The following is a 15,967-nucleotide window of genomic DNA, read 5'->3' on the forward strand; positions in this document are numbered from 1 at the left end:
ATCGAGCACTGGGGGCATGTCGGAGATTTGGTGTTTCTCCCCACCCCTTTAATGTTTTGAGCAGAGTTGTGGCCATGAAACCGACCTTCCTGCGCTGCTGCACTGCGCTGCAGTCCTTCCTTTTTTTTAAGCATTCAGCTACATCTCCCCCAGCACGGTGTGTGTGTGTTTTTGCACGCCGCGTTCATGCGAGCAAACAGCAAAACAGTCCCGCCATGATGTCATCCCGCCACGCACATCCCCGTGCGGCTCGCTAGGCAACGGAACAGCCCCAGTCGCCATAGTGATCTCAGGCCGCATCTCAAATGCCTCTCTGGTCCCTTTCATTGAAGAGCTCTAGTGAGAGAGAACTTATGTCTCTCACTATCTTGTTTTTATTTTTCACTGTTTGTGGTCAGTGTTGCTGGCCAATATTTGTAGTCCTGCATCCACCTAGTATTTCACTTGTTTTTACTAGTGGATCTGGAGTTTATCCCGGAATAGTTCAGAAATACACCATTGATTTAACTCAAGAATAATTCACAAACCCATTCACACCTGTGTCCTCAGTCAACCAATCAGAATGTTTTTTGGGAGACTGGAGGAAACCAGAGACCCCTGGTTGAACCTGCATGGTTTAAAAAAAAAAAAAAAAAAAAAAAAAAAAAGCAAAACTACACACAAGTAACTTAAGTTCCGTAAAAACACTGCATAACCATAATATAATGTGCATGTGAAGCAGCTGGTTAGGTTGTGAATCAGTACATTATGTGACAAGTTCTGGGATAAGACTGTGGCTTATTACACTTTTAGACAGCAGTGACTCAAATTTGGGTGACATGACTACACTGTATAATGCGGTGTAAAATGTCACCACTGGAATTTATCAACAAGAAGAAGGATTGACCTTCTAATTTCACCACTCATTGTAAAATGCCAAACATTAAATATCTAAGTTTCATATATTATTTAAATATGTTAGCTTAATCACTTGTTTCTGTTATGATTTTTTATGAGTGTTTTTAACGTTATGTTGTTAGACTCAAACTGTAAATACAATAAACTGTCAAATAAATTGAACATGTCAGACATTTTGGGTTTCAAAGTAAAGCATTGCTTGTGTAAAAGCTCTTCTGGTGCAGAGATGGCAGAGGTACACACATCTTTCATCCTTCACTGTAAAATTACATATACTAATGATTTAAAAGTCTCTGGTTAAAGCTGAAGTACTGACTTCACTATTTTACTCAAGTTAAAGTAAAGAAGTTTGTGCTCAATTTGAGATCTCTATTCATATATTTATTATGTCTGTGAGGCGAGTATTCACTAAGATTCAGGTTGTTTTATTTATGTGTGTGAAGAGAGATGGCAGAGAGCGCCACTTGTCTGTTTTCTTTATTTTACAAAAGCACAGCGTTTTGTTGTTATGAGTGTATACAAATGGAAGTAGACCCTTTACAGATTCGAATGATTTATTGCTCATATCTGCACGATTACAAAAGACAGAGTAAGTTAAGTTCGTTTCAGCATTATGAGGAAAAAATGCCACAACACGCACCGCCGCGTTTGTTGACCCCAGAGGGTTAATTGCTGGATGTGTGCATCATGGCAGATTTTGGCATGTGATTAAAAACTTGGCACATCAGTAAAACAAATGTTTACTGATTAATATAACTAATACCAATTAATAATATAACGTCCTGATTAAACGTGTGTTGTGTTAAAGGTTTTAATTTCTCCTCTTTTATATTTATTTATTTATATTTTTAATAAAAAAAAATATTAACATGTTTGGACAGCTCTAATTATATACTTCTAGAAAACAAATTTAAAATGTTGTTACCCAATAAATGTATCCAGGCTGAACATCCACCATATAGAACATCAGCAAAGAAAAGATGATGATGATCAGGTGATCAGGAATGTCTTTTTTCCCAGTCATTTTTACTTTGCTGACTCTCCCTGTCTCATATTAGTACAGTATCCACGTTAGCCATACTGTACTTCTTGTTGCCTTCTGCCTTGATCATAAGCTTCGTTAGCTTCGTAAACTAGCCTACATCTTTAGTGTGTGAGAGCCAAGAAATTATACACCAGTGATAGATTGAAAAAGCCACGCAATGACAAGAAATAGGTTGATGGGCTGAAAAGGAAAAATATTGACATTTTACCAAATAGATTAAAACCAAAGTAACAAGCCTGGTTTAAAAATTTAAGAAGTAGAAAGTACAGATAGTTGTATGAAAAATGCAATGAGTGAAAAAGTTGTCTGAAAAATAAAGTGAAGTAAAGTACTGATAGCAGAAAATTCTACTTAAGTACAGTAACAAAGTATTTGTTACTTCCCACCTCTCTTCTGGTGTAATTCAGTGATTTGACATATTGTTCAATGTGTATGTTTCTCATTATGGCGAATCATGTTCATAGATGTCTCTCACATCTGGTCAGTGCCTTGGTTTTGCAGCCTTATACTGGGTGTAACTCAATGCTTTAATATGGTACAACAGACATAGTTTTCTTCTTGAAAGTTCTCTGGTTATATATTGCTACCTGACGCAAGAGTTTGTAACTTGGAATTTCCAATCTTCAACAACTTAAAATATTGACTCAGAATCCCAGAAAGGTGTCCAAAACCCTTCAGTTTATAGTATGCACACTGACATCATATCAACATGGCTGCCCACACTTTTAGCACTTTTCTACATTTAAATGAGATTATAGAAGAAAATACATTACAAATGATTAAGTTGTCATAATCACTACTAACTATAGCTGGATCATGACTGTAATTTCAAGCTCCAAATTCGCACTACAAATTTGATGTGTCTCAGCAGCATAAATGCAGATTTATTAAATTAAAACGGCCGGGCACGAAGGTGCTAAGGAAGGAAACTTGTGAGTCAATGGCGTTTCAAACAGATCCAAATGGCTAATTGGATCAACAAGTGTGAAATCGGACACCCGAGTGATAAAGCATGATTTAGGACATCTTAAAAGCCAGTAGACATCAGAGACATCATGCTAGTGTTTTATATATTTGAAAAAAAAAAATTAAATATGTAATCGCCCATAATTATTTGTTTAATTCTAACTGCACACACTAATTCAAGCCACTTCATTGAATTTATTAAGCATAAATAACACAAAAGTTAAGTAAGAAGGACCCACAAAAAAACTATTTTATTCACTATTTTATTTGTTACTTGCCTAATGTCTTGAGTCATTATTAGGAATTTAGCACTGTCATAGCAGGTTTAATTTGATTTTAAATTTAGATTTTGGTGTTTAATATTAATTGTATTGTCAGGGATTTGTGCTCTACTGAGTTTATAATGTGTATGCATATGGTGAAATATTGTGCAGTTTATGGTATGATGGCATAAACCTGGAATGATGCTGTTTTCCCTTATAGAACATGATTAGCCACTCATTTGCTTTTATGGTTATGGTTTGGCTACTGATAGAAGCTTATTTATTTTTTATAATTAGATAATATAAAGAAATAAGTTTTTGGATCAGGTTTTTTGGTTTGGTTGGGATTTTCCTCAGGGTGATGAAAGTTTAGCACTAATGACCTGGGGGTTGTGAGTTCAAATTGCTGACCTGACACCACCAGGCTCTTCAAAAAGGCTCTTAACTCTCAGCAGCATACTTTTATACGTTCACCCTGTTATCTCTTAGTTGTGAATTGCTTCAGATGAAAGCACCACCCAAATAAATAAATAAATGCAAATGTAACTTCACAGGTTACTCTGAAGGTTTTGATCTTTTCACAAGGTGACATTTAGCATTTTAGCACTTAAAAGAATACACTGGGGTGTTTTTTATGTTGGTGTATCTGTGACTAAATTGGGTATTGTTTTCTCAACAACATAAAGAATATATGGCCCAAGCTCATTTCTAATTAAAATCTAAAGGGCACTCATTGAATATTGTCAAAAAAGCATTAACACATGTTTACTTTCATGACATGTTCAGTCAAAAACATTCTTAAAATAATTTTCCTATTATTTCAAATTGTAGTTAGGCCATTGTTACCAGTGGTGTAGTGTGACTGATGACCCTTCAGAAAGGTTAATAAATAAAGAACAAAATAAATTACACAACTGACCTTGCCCTTTGTTGTCAGTTGCAATCTTCTTGTATTTTTTTCTTATTAGTGGTCAACGTTTCAAAACATAAATTCTAGTGTTTGATACACTAAAGATGTGGTGGATTGAAATTTAGAATGAAACCACACCACACGTTTTTATAAACAGCTGTAGGATTGGCATATAGGGAAGTCTTTTTTTTTGTACTGGTGGGTTCACTTGGTCATGGTGTGTGCGTGTGCAATGAAACAATCAGGTATTTTTGCTAACACAGGAGGTGAACGACAGTATGTGTTTAAATGAGCACATAGTGCGACATGTTTATGCTCACATGCTGTCCATTTCTCTTAAAAAAATAAAAAATTAAAAAAATCTGAAAAAAGATTGGATTTCTAAATGCTAAAGGTATGATGTTTTTTCCCCTAGGTATTAGCAGCTTTTGCATTTAAAATGCTGCTGGGTTCTAGGAGGTGGTGCTTTTTATTACTTGCTACCTGTTGGATAACTTAATTAGCTTCACAGCAGAGATGGTGTTAAAGTGGGACAGGTGGTATCGTTCGCTTGTTTACTGGGACAGAAAGGAATAGGACAAGGTGGGGGAGATCGGGAGGGTATGGAGTTGATCAGTGAACGACCAGCTGTCACAAGACGCTGATGACAGGTGAGGGACACATGGTGTTCACAAGCGGCCTAGGCACACAGAAAGGGGAGGAGGAAAGTATGCTTGGGCTGAGTTTATGGCATAATCCATAGTCTGTGTCCTGCCTGTTTTGGCCATGTTTCTCCAGCTGCCTCTCTTGGGACTGTCTGGAATTTTTACTTCTTATTTTTAGGTCTTGAGACTTCAGAGCTTAAAAAGCTGAGGGCCATTTGGAGTGTTCTGTTTTTTCTTTTCTTTTTGGGGACCTGACTTGGTCCTCATGTGGCCTCAAGGGAAATAGAAATATTTACATCTTTAATTTGGTGGCCTTGAGTCTGAGTTTGAACTGAAAGAGTAGAATTTATGCTGCGATTATAAATTTATGAATCAACTGTGAGTGTCGTTATACAAAAGATTTATTTCTTTAAAATGGCTTGTTGTAGTTTTTATCCATTTGTACTTGTGTTTATTGTGGATTGTCCACTGAACAAGTGAGTTCCTGTTATCACTTTTAATATAGCAACTACATTCAAAACAGACATTTCATTCTTACAACCAGTGTCTTTCTTATTAAAAAGTAAATAGGACAAAAATACAGCTTGAAATGAAAAGTAATCTACACCTCTATCAGATAAGATCATTCATCAGTGCTGGTAAGTCTGGTAAACTTAGATTTTTATTTCCTTGGTAAAATAATCTTTGGAGCATTTGGATAAATATTTGAGAAATAGTTCAAAGCGTTATTAGGACATTACAGATCTGAAAAAATATAGCAGTATTTCTATATTTAAAAAAATATATTTTTTTGGAAGTATTCCTACAAAAATAGAGAACGCTTATTTAAACATCTTCGATTATATAAATCTTTCCAGCTAAACAGATTTTTGTATTAATAAAGAAATCGATAAATCTGTGTATTCCGAGGTATCGGAGCATCTCCGGTTTTCTCAGCAGCATTGTATTTCCCAGCATTAACAAGCCTATTACGCACAAATCAATGTCTGCAATAGGCCTAATAGCAAAAGAGATATTTGTGTGCTGATTGTGTTTGTCGGAGCAGAGCCATAACTGACGTACTTGCTGTTGTCTGAGCCCAAAGTGAATTAGAGGAAATGAGAGAGAGCCTGAGGGACTGGGCGAGGTCTATAGCCGTGGACTTCTCTTCTCTGAGCCTCAACAGTCTTCTCATGTTTCATCTCTCTCCTCATCACTCGTTTGCATTTTCTGTTTCTTCTTTTAGTGACTGGTTACTAATCTTTTTGAATAGGAGAGTCAAAAACCATATTAGTGATATTTAGTTTAGCATCTTATAATAATACAAGCCATTTTCAACACAAATTACAGACTGCAATTAAGCTTGCAAGGTATATACATTCATCAGTAGTAATGAGTGATATATATTTTTTTAATACTTACCACTCATCCCAACCCCTACTGTATTCCACAGATTTGTTTAATCTATTTTAAAATGGCATATTATCCAAACATCCATCCATCCAACCATCTCTCCACCCACTCCTGCAGCTGGATTCTTTAGCGCAATGGTACAGCTGTGTCATGATGCAAACCTCGACCCTGGACCTTGCAATTCATCCAAATTCTACTCTGCACGACAACATATGGCTGCCAGAGCTGACTTCTGATTCACAATAGAGACATTAACTCCTGCTCTGGTACAACCATTACAGCACCGAAATGTCATTAGTGTCAGTGAGCTTGCTAGCCATTGAGGAGGCATTGTCTTTTTCAGTCAGAGTTTCTGAGCTTCAGTTGGACACATTATTACTTTGATGCAATAAGCTGTATTATCCAGGCTAAACTAATGGACCAAGGATTTTAATTGAAGCCTTCTTGTAGATAAAGAAAGCAATAGAACTATAACTTATTTTTCAGAGCAACAAGTGTTATTATTACAGGAGTTAATCTTTTGAGCGGACTTAAAATAAAGGACGTGTCAAAGTTTTGCTTCAGTTTGATGATGTGGTTTAAACAATTAATTACTGTAGTAACTGTAATGTTGCAATGTTTTTTGTTGTTGTTTTTGTTGTAGTACAACGATTGTTTAATTAAACCGATTTTCTTTTAATAACTTATTACCAATTTAGGTAGTTTGGTCCTGCATGAAAAACAATGAAAAAAATCAGCTAGTCACATTAGCAAGAAACCACAAACCCACCAAGAGTCATCAATGGATGCATTTGTGGTTCAGAATTGTATTACCCCTGCAAATAATTTCACAATGTAACCATAGTTACAAAGTGCTGACATTGAAGGCTCAAATCAATTTATTTTTTATGTGGAATTACTTTCGGTGCATGTGATGCATTAGTGTAAGACCTAATGTTAATATAATATGCAATATAAACATTAATTTAGTAGGCTCTTTAGTGTTACTCTTCAATAAACAATAATACAACCCTGGCCTATTTAAATTATATATATTTTTACATGTACAGTAGATAGGTACAAAATAAAATGATGCTCTCTTGGAATCATAATTTCATTTTGCATATCAGATAGAAATCAGTTGCAGGAAAATGCATGGATTTTGGATCACCATATTTGGAAACATCAGTTTATTTATACTTGCTCAAGAGTGTGCAAACGTGTGCGTGCGTGTGTGTGCGTGTTTGCGTGTGAGTGTGTGTGTTGGTTTGCGTGTGTGTGTATATATATATATGTGTGTGTGTGTGTGTGTGTGTGTGTGTGCATATTTGTGTATGAAAGAGCCAAGCCTTCTCCATGAATCTGGAAAACACTCTAGGCACATAATTCATTTCTGATTTCTTTGTTCCACACACTTTCTCACTCGATAGTGATCTCATCTTCAAAGCCTTTTCTATGAAACTGATTTGAACATAGCCTCACATATGCACAAACACATTTATTTTTTTACTATAGTTTTTCAGTGTGAGCTTTATTAAACTAGGAACTCTATTGGCTTTTGCAAGAGAGTCCAGGTTAAAAAAAAAAAAAAAAAAAAAAAAAATGTTGAATACTTACTTTTTTTTTTCTGGCTACATTTATTCAACAACAATTCTCTATAATTTCCTTACTTGTTGGTTTGTAGAAGTTAATTAAGCTTTTCTCACTGATGTCATTAAACTGATGCAGCTTTGGAAAAAATGTGGTGTTCTCAAAATGACACAAACACTTCCCAGGTCATTGACCTCACTCAGGCTATCTCTTCTTTCCCCCTTTAGTCATTCTGCACAAGTGAAGAAGGAAGTGCTGTCCCTAAAAAGGCAAACTAGTATGTGGTAGATGTGCATGGAGTAGTACAATATGGAAAAAAAATGCCATATTGCAATTATATTGCAGGGTGGAACAGTTTTACTACTGTTATTAAACACTGAATTTTTAAGTTATAGTTTATATATCCATTTTAGTATAATGATGCACAAATCCCTGCCGATTAGATAGTGATATACAAAACTTTTTTGAATAAATACATAATATAAACATGATGATTACTTTAATGAAGTGGAACAATAGAAGGATTTGGAAATTCTACATTGTTGTGGCGTACAGAAGCTTAAAAAAATCACTTTTTATATTTTTTTTAACCGGATAAAGGAAATGCATAATACAAGAAAAGTGGATTAATAGTAGCTTTGTTCCTGTAATACAAAAAAATATAGTTTCCAGAATATGCTTATTTTAATATTGATATCTTACCATATATATAATCATCAGTGTGTGTATTAGCTGCAACATGGACACACACTATAATAAACTACTAGAGTTCTCTGCAACTCATCACATTTGTCAAGAGAAAGGGTGTTGGCCTCTTCTGAAAGCCATTTGTGCGTGTGTGTGATAATGTTACATTTGATTGAGCCGCTGTTGGGCCCCTGACACTGAGCTCACTGCTTGGATTGCTTTTTGCCTCATAAATAAGCATGAAAAGGTATACAACAAGTTCCTGTGGCGTTTTTATTTATTTTTTTCTTATCTGCCATGGTCATTGTTTCCCTTTTAGCATCTGATTAATGTGGAGTAATGTAGTGAGCATGGTTTCCAGAGCAGTAACAGAGGTGCAAAATACTGTTCCCTGTAAGGATTTTCAACTACCAATGTTTCTTCTTTCTTCTATGAAAAAAGTATGCAGAAAAAGAGGAGCAGGAAGGTATGAGGGTTGGAAAAAAAAGTGTTTTGTGAGATAAAGCAAACCAGCCAGGAGGAAAGGGGAGACAGCGTATAAGAGTAGGAGTGCAAGTGGGAGTATAATGACATCCAGGCCTGGCTGTGGAACTGCATGTTTTTCAGCGTATGGAGGCCTTTTCCAAATGGGATATATTCAATTCCAGCTCTGCATCTTGCTCACTGCCAGAGTTCAGGGTGTGGCGAGGCAGGTTTATGAGCGTGCACATTCAGGGGCTTCAGAGTGAATTAAAAAAGAAAAAAGTATCCTGTAAAAATCTATGGTAAGGTTTATTTAAAAACATGGTGGGTCTGTTTTTTTTTTTTTTTTTTTTTTTTTTTCCAAGGAACTTGTATATGATGCCAGTCGGATTAGAATGAAATTTAAGTCAGAACTATCATCCTGGTTTTGCAAGAATGATTAGCGTGTTGATATTAATAATATATACACCTAGATCAATGCTAAAGCAGTTTTTAAAAAATCAGACTTGATCTATTGCTTATAGATTTTGGAGGAAGAATACTTTCTATGCAGACTATAAACATTCAGTCTGACATTGCTAGATTGAAACAGTTCTTTTTTTAAATCTTAGCTAATGTTTTCTCACAATTTTAGTTTCTTGGTGAAAAAAGAACACATTTACAGAATCTAAAAACAGTGTGCTATTTGGCAAATTACCTCAATCTTTCTTGTTATTTTACTTTTATACCTGAAGGAAATGTAACAATTTTTCTTGATGGATCAATTAAAAGGCATTAATTTTTAACAGAGGATTAATTTAGATGATTAGTTATTCTTTTAGCTGGGTAAATTATTTGTCTACTTTTTACCTTTGATGTTTTGATTTCACACCTTTGACATGATATATAGTGCATCCGGAAATTATTCACAGCGTGTCATTTTTTTGTTACAACCTTATGCAAAATGGATTAAATGAATAATTTTTCTCAAAATTCTATTAACAGTTCCCCATAATGATGAAGTGAATGAAGTTTGTTTTGCAAATGTATTAAAAACTTAAAATAAAAAAATAACGTAAGTATTAAACGCTTTTGCTCAAACTTTATTGAAGCACCTTTGGCACCAATTACAGCCTCAAGTCTTTTTGCCTATGATGCTAGAAACTTCATCAGGTGCACAGCCATTTTCAGATCTCTCCAGAGATGTTCAATAGGGTTCAAGTCTGGTCTCCTCCAGGGCCACTGAATATTCACAGAATTGTACCATAGCCACTCCTTTGTTATCTTGGCTATGTGCTTAGGGTGTTGTCCTGTTGGAAGATGAACATTGCCCCAGTCTGAGGTCCAAACCGCTCTGGAGCAGGTTTTCATTAAGGATGTCTCTGTATTCCTCTTTACCTTGATCCTGACTAGTCTCCCAGTCCCTGCCTCTGAAAAACATCCCCACAGCATGATGCTGCCACCATCATGCTTCACTGTAAGGATGGTATTGGCGAGGTGATCAGCGGTGCCTGGTTTCCTCCAGATATGATGCTTGGTATTCAGACAAAAGAGTTTCATCTTTGTATCATCAAACCAGAGATTTTTTTTTTCTCATGGTCTGAGAGTCCTTCAGGTGTCTTTAGGCAAACTCATGTGCCTTTTACTGATGACTGAGTCCATCTGGCCACTCTACCATACAGACCTGATTAATGAAGTGCTGCAGAGATGGTTGTTCTTCTGGAAGGTTCTCCTCTCTCCACAGAGAAACGCTGGAGCTCTTTTATAGTGACCATCAGGTTCTTGGTCACCTCCCTGACAAAGGCCATGCTCCACCGATCGCTACGTTTGGCCGGGCAACCCGCTGTAAGGAAGAGTCCTGGTAGTTCCAAACTTCTTCCATTTATGGATGAAGGAGGCCACTATGCTCATCACCCTTCCCTAGATCTGTACCTCAATACAATCCTGTCTCGGAGGTCTACAGACAATTCCTTGGATTTCATGGCTTGGTTTGTGATCTGACATGCACTGTTAACTGTGGAACCTTATATAGACAGTTGAGTGACTTGCTAAATCATGTCCAATCAACTGAATTTATCACAGGTGGACACCAAGAAAGTTGTAGAAACAGGATTTTTTGTTCTCTAAAGAGGAGTTTTGTGTGTGTACAACATGTCGATAGACATGTCTAAAACGTAGATAGATAGATAGATAGATAGATAGATAGATAGATAGATAGATAGATAGATAGATAGATAGATAGATAGATAGACAGACAGACAGACAGACAGACAGACAGACAGACAGACAGACAGACACCATTGGTGGTTTATTTTTTGTTGAACCCACTATGCTGTGGTCATGTCACTGGAATGCCATTCACTCTCTAACAGAGCTCAATAGTGTCATGGCGAGAAGTTTCCCACACTGCAAGTCTTGCTGGCCTTGATCCCAGCTTAAGTGGATCTAATTTTACTGCATTCCACAGACAGACTACACAGAGTTAAAAAAAAAACTTATGGTAAAGGAGCTTGATTACTTGACAGCACTTTTTCTTCAGAAAGTTGAAATTTTAGTAAGACATGGTTATAACAGGTACAGGTAATATGTTCTCTGTTGACCCAACTGTTATTGGATGAACATGTTGTCCACAGAGGCTCTGTAAAAGGGTTGTATGTGCACGTGTGTCTGGGGGAGGAGGTAAGAATGGTGGTGAGAATGAGGGGGAACGCCTAACATTTTCCAGAGCCTCAGGAAGTGAGGTCATAATGCAGCTCATTCTCTCGCCAGCGTGACATTCACAGTGCATGACACGTTCACTGCAGATAACAAAAGGCAAAAGACTGATAGGAACATTTGTCTCCATTAAGGTTTTTTTTTTTATTTCACAAGAGCAATGCACAACAAGCTGTCTCTTTGTGTATAATAAAATAATGAATTTAATAAATTGATTTAAAAAAAAAAAAGCATGTTAGGTTAAATTTTAGTGACAGCTGTAAACAGAGCTATCAATCAATGGATCATGACCCAGATTAAAATCCAGCAAAGTATTGCAGCAGGTTCAATAGATAATTTAAATGAATCTCCCAGTCCAGCTATTCACTTTACTAAATATAAGCAATTGTACAATGTGTTTAAAAATGTTTAGCCAGAGACGTGTATTTATTCAGATGTCTCATTTGTTTAGCATCTCTGGCTCTAGTTGAAAGTGGTCATGTGATGCAGGATTTAAGATTGATGTCTCTTATTTATCACCATGAATAATGCTTTATAGGGTGACCATTATCACCATTTAGTCATGCTAGTGACTTATCTGGATCTTATTAAAGAAATGTATATAGATTTGGCTGATTGTAGCTAATAATCTTGTTTTATTTTCATTGTTTATTTTGTTATTTAAAATTCTGCTCTAGTCTTCAAATTCCAGCACTGTCAGAAAACATAACATACTGTAGATGTGGGTTTTATCTTTCAAAGTCCACCCCATTTCTTACTTTCTATTTTGTCATAATTTCTGATACTGTTATCATTTCTGATACTGTTATACATGCAATTTGATTAAGTTTTTTTTTCGTGTGTTTTATTTCTTTTGGGAAGTTTTTTTTTTTTTTGCCTGAAACCAACATACCTCTGTGTTAACAGCTGGCGTGGGCTTGCACAACTTCTGCCGGTGTTTTTTGACAGTGGAAATCTTTAATGTGGCTAATTAAAGCCACATTCTGCCAGTAGAATGATGCACAGAGGCTGGAAAAGAAATACATGAGTCATATGGTAAGACAATCGTATTAAAGCATCAATCACTGAAGATTTTATTAAGTATTAATATAAATAATAATAATAATAATAATAATAACGTATTTTCCGGACTATAAGCCACTACTTTTTCCCCACGCTTCGAACCCCGCGGCTTAAACAACGAAGCGGCTAATTTATGGATTTTTCCTGGGTTTTTCCCGGTTTCACAAACTTCAAGCCAAAAAACTGAGCCCCATAACATTAGACCAATGAAATTGCGAATGGGTTCAGGTGAACCAATGAAACTCTTTATATTAAATCAGATGCGCTCCCACTGAATCGGGCCGCACCACATCATAAATATGGATGATGTTCCTCTGAGGACAGGAAATGCAGGAAATGCAAATCATTGTCACGCTGAAAACAACCGGGCATGAAAAAACGCACTTCACTTGTGTTCTGAGCTGCACGGCATCAGGAGAAAAGATTCACCGATGGTGATTTTTAAACGCACGACTTTGCCAAAAGATAAACTCTCGAGAGAAATAGTTGTGAAAGGAAGGAGGAAGACAGTTACCAATGACTTTCTTGGTCAGCTACTGTTTAGATACAAGCCGTTGTAGCGCGTTGAGTCTGGGTGAAGGGAGAGCTCACTAACTCCAGTTGCAACAGAAATCATATAAGCACAGACAGGTTTCCAAAACTCATGCTTTTTTATTTTTCTTGGCAACATCGTTACAGGTTAGTCAAAGAAACTTAGAAATTAGCATGAGAAAATACATGCAGTAATACTGGATACAGTAATACACATGCAGTAATACTGGAAAAATGCGGCGTCAGTCTATTCCTAAAATGCCGCTCTGCTCTTAAAGGAGCCACAACATATTTCACCCGTTTCACCGTGTAACAGACACTCTCTTTCGGTAAAGCCTGTGTGAAGTTCATTAGTTTCAATGTAGACACATGCGGCTTATAGACAGGTGCGGCGTATTTATGTTCAAAATAAAAATCTTTGTAAAATTCAGTGGGTGCAGCTTATATTTGGGTGCGCTTAATAGTCCGGAAATTACGGTAATAATAATAATAATGGTAACATATAATTATCCAAAGATAATTACTAATATTATAAGACCATTTAATATTTATTTATCTATACTTCAAATTATCTATATATTTATTTACACATACATACTTAATGGTATTAAAATTAATTTGGCTAATATTTGTCATAGCAAGGACATATTTATATACAGCATATCATTTTGTTTTCTTTTTCATTTACTAATAGAGTAAATGTTTACTGAGGCCAGATTTAGTGCAGCGCTGGTAAAGCATTGTCATGACAATCTTTCAAACTAAACCAAGGACACATGCTTAATAAAATGCTGGATAAATCCGTAAATAATAATTCTAATAAAAAAACAAGACCATTTAATACTGGATGAACCAACTGAAACAATTCAGTAAGTAATGTGTAAAATTCTTTGTCTCCAAAGGGGTGGAACATTTCATTCTGCCTGGCTTGTGAATTTTATATGGAAAAATGAGTAGGAGCATAGAACTAAAGCCAGAAGACTCATTAACTTAAGTCAGTTAATGTACACAGCCCTATAAAAATGCCTTCTACAAGCATATGGTATCAACTTATGAGGCCCAAATGCAAAGATGGAGAACAAAAATTGTGCTTTTTAACATTTGTGTTACTCAGCCATGGAGTGACCTCGATCAGTGTTAGAACAGCCCTAGTGCCCTCACATCATCCAGGTCCCAACTTTCCCACAGTACTTCCTGTGGCCCCCAGTATGTCGACATGGACGTTCTTTCAAGGACGGATGCACTTGGACTAAACATTGAGTCTCCAGGGTAATGATCTAACATAAGAGACAATGTAAGGGCTCAGTTCAAAGTTAAACAGAATGCAAATGTGACATTCTAACAAAAGTAAGTTTATACAAGAATAATGGATCAAAAAGTACAAAATGTTGAACAAAACCACTACTAATGATTGCATGCAGGGCTAAGCTTTCCTGGCTTTTATAGATAAAAATAGCAGAGATTTTTTTATTCACACCCAATGCTGAATTGCTTCCTGTTATTTCTTTGACTTCTTGATTTTTGTGAAATGTAAAAGCATATAGGGCTGAATTCTTTTTAGCCCATACATTACATATTAGCCTACCATTTAACATAATAACCAACTATTAGTCACTATGTGATCTACCAAAGGACATGAAAAAATCGAATCTCGTTTAGAAATAAATGAAAAGAATGAATAAGAATATTAATTATGGTTGTTTTTAAATTATTTATTGCTGAATTTGCATTAAACATTTTGGATTGTTTGAGTGTTTGTATGTAAGATTCAATATTTTTGTTTGTTTGTTTGTTTTTTTAACACAATGGTAATATATATCGTCTTTTTGTTTTGCCCATTAGACTCTTTTCTTAAATGCTGGCTTGCATATTCGCCTGCACTCTTCATAATTTGATCAAATCGACAGTGTGCACTTTGCTTCATGAGCACTTCCTTTGTAAATAGGGTTGCTTAAGTGCTTAGAGGAGCTATTCTTGCTATATAGCGATCAGCTTGTGGTCAAGCAGTAATCATCCTCCATTTTCCTGCACGTTGTACCCATCAGAGATCCACAGCCTGCCAAGCACAGTTAAATATTAGCGCCAGATGGAGCGACTTAGTCCACACTGATGCTGGCTCGGTTTGTTTCTTAGCAACTGCATGGGAATCAAAGTCTCAGAATTCCAGCACACATGTGGCAAGTGTGCACTACGATAGGCATACTGTGTGTGTTTTTGTGTGTGTATTTATGTGTCTGAAAAAAGCTACTTGATTCGATCTGGTTGGTTTAGGTCCATGTTTCGGAAAAGTGAGGCAAACCAGACACATTCTGGTTGATTAATAAACACAAGACACACCCGGCTTGTTTTCGAAGGGTTTTCGAAGTTAGGGAGTATTGAGCTGTGTACATACCAACGATAGCAAGCATTTCTGAGTTGTACGAAACATACCTAATGCTCTTAAGGCATACCCCATGCTCTCAAGGCATTGCCCAGTGTGAAAAAAGATTCTGGTTAGAAACAGTTGGTATTCTATAATGAGTGAGCTTATATAGCATGTGTGTGGGTGTGTTCAGACGAAGCAGAGATTGGAAGCCTAAAAGAGAGCTTGTTGCATGTATTTATATCATGGTGGAGGCAAAATGTCTCAATTAAAGTAAGAAATGTGTAATTGATTTGGCCTTGGCTGATTCTCATGAGAAGGTTTAGAAGAAAAGGTTGGTTTATATGGGTTCCATGTCAGTGGAAGGCCTTGACAAGGATAGTAGGACAAATGACCTGTGTGTGTGTGTGTGTGTGTGTGTGTGTGTGTGTGTGTGTGTGTGTGTGTGTGTGTGTGTGTGTGTGTGTGTGTGTGTGTGTGTGT

The 15,967-nt window shown here is 36.3% G+C and overlaps 1 protein-coding gene across 1 annotated transcript in view; it reads left to right on the forward strand.

Annotated features, from left to right (window-relative positions):
• Positions 1 to 15,967, forward strand: part of sptbn1 (spectrin, beta, non-erythrocytic 1) — a 72,231-nt gene that overhangs the window by 886 nt on the left and 55,378 nt on the right. The gene's annotated exons all lie outside the window — the stretch shown is intronic.

This window comes from Silurus aristotelis (genome assembly GCF_946808225.1).
Source record: "Silurus aristotelis genome assembly, chromosome: 13".
Classification (NCBI taxonomy): Eukaryota; Metazoa; Chordata; class Actinopteri; order Siluriformes; family Siluridae; genus Silurus; species Silurus aristotelis.